At 43.5% G+C, this 1,785-nt stretch overlaps 1 non-coding gene across 1 annotated transcript; it reads right to left on the bottom strand.

Moving 5' to 3' along the window:
- Positions 1–211: 211 nt before the first annotated feature.
- On the bottom strand, positions 212–318 carry LOC112534283. Its single transcript, XR_003078579.1, has one exon. It is a non-coding gene; the product is annotated as a small nucleolar RNA R71 (small nucleolar RNA).
- Between the last annotated feature and the right edge of the window lie 1,467 nt (positions 319–1,785).

Raw genomic sequence — 1,785 nt, 5'->3', positions numbered from 1 at the left:
CAATGCCTATATAGCCAACTTTTTGGAGATATGCGACACGTTCAAGATAAATGGAACTACCGATGATGCCATCCAGCTGAGATTATTTCCATTTTCTTTAAGGGATAGAGCAAATAGATGGTTGTAGTCCCTTCCAGCGAACACTATAATTACTTCGAAATCTTTGGCTGAAAAATTTATTTAGAAGTACTTTCCTCCAGCTAAGACTACTAAATTTAGAAATGACATTTCTTCTTTTGTGCAGATGGACGACGAGAGCATGTATGATGCCTGGGAGAGGTACAAGGACTTGTTAAGATGCTGTCCACACCACGGTCTACCAATATGGATGTAGGTTTAGACCTTTTACAGCGGTTTAACCCTTGCTACTAGGCAAATGGTAGATGCTGTAGTAGGTGGGGCCTTGAACAGTAAGACGCTGGAGCAGGCGCAAAATCCGATAGAGGAGATGGCCATGAACAACTACTAGTGGTAATCCTCTAGGAGTCGGCCAGTCAAACAGGGAATGGTCAACCAGTTAGACTCCACAGCAGCCTTGGCAGCTCAAGTGGAGCTTCTGACTAAGAAATTAGACCAGCTTCAGATGCCGGGTCATGTAGCCCAAATAAGCAGCAAGTTTTGCAGTGGCCCGTACTACAGTGTAAACTGTACTGCGGGAGGTATGTTTGCTAGATCCTCTACTCCATCTATTATTTCTGCTGACCGTGAACAGGTTAATTACATGGGGATACACCCGGACAGCAGAACAACTCTTATAGCAGCACATACAATCCTGGGTGGAGTCATCCCAATTTTAGTTAGCGCAATAATAATGCCCAGGGTCCACCAGGCTTCCAAAGACTGCATCAGCAGCCACCACAGCAGCAGCAGCAGGCTGGACCATCAGAGCTTCCTCTACTAGCCGAGAAGAAATCTAACTTGGAAGAGCTGGTGATGAAGTTTGTCACGTCTACTGAAACGAGGTTCCAACAGATTGACAGTGCTCTTAGAAATCAGCAAGCGTCCATTCAGAACTTGGAAAGTCAGATTGCGCAGATTTCTAAGATGTTGTCTAAGAGGCAACAAGGAGCTCCCCAGCACCACTGAGTCTAACCCAAGGGAGCACATGAATGCCATCACTTTGCGTTCGGGTAGGTTAGTTTCAGCTCCTTCTAAGCTTGTTTTTGACGATTCCACTATTGATGTGCAGGTTGAGGTGAACAGTAAGGTTAAGGAACCTGAGAGGCAAAAGGTGAAACCAATCCTAGTTAGGGAGTATCAGCCCAAGATTCCTTATCTTGCTAGACTGAAGCAAGTAGAAGCACAAGAGCAGTTCAGTAAGTTTTTGGATATTTTTAGACAAGTGCATATTAACTTGCCTTTTGTCGATGTACTGAAGCAGATGCCGAAGTATGCCAAGTTCTTGAAGGACATACTTAGCAGCAAAAGAAAGCTGGAGGAGGTAGCATATGTTAAGCTTAATGAAGAGTGCTCAACAGTGTTTCAGAGCAAGTTACCAAAGAAACGTCACGATCTAGGGAGTTTTACTATTCTTTGCACTTTAAGTAATTTGTGTGTTGATGATGCATTAGCTAATTTAGGTGCTAGCATAAATGTCATGCCCACGAGTGTGTTTAATAAGCTAGGTTTAGGAGAGGCAAAACCGACTAGGATATGCATTCAATTAGCTGATCATTCTGTTAAGTTTCCTAGGGGGATTGTAGAGAATGTGCTAGTCAAGGTAGATAAATTTATATTTCATGTGGACTTTGTGGTTATGGATATGGATAATGAGCATGGTGTGCC

Source organism: Ricinus communis, chromosome 6 (genome assembly GCF_019578655.1).
Source record: "Ricinus communis isolate WT05 ecotype wild-type chromosome 6, ASM1957865v1, whole genome shotgun sequence".
Taxonomy (NCBI): Eukaryota; Viridiplantae; Streptophyta; class Magnoliopsida; order Malpighiales; family Euphorbiaceae; genus Ricinus; species Ricinus communis.
Note: the sequence above shows the minus strand (reverse complement) of the source record. Positions and strands in the feature narration are given on the sequence as shown.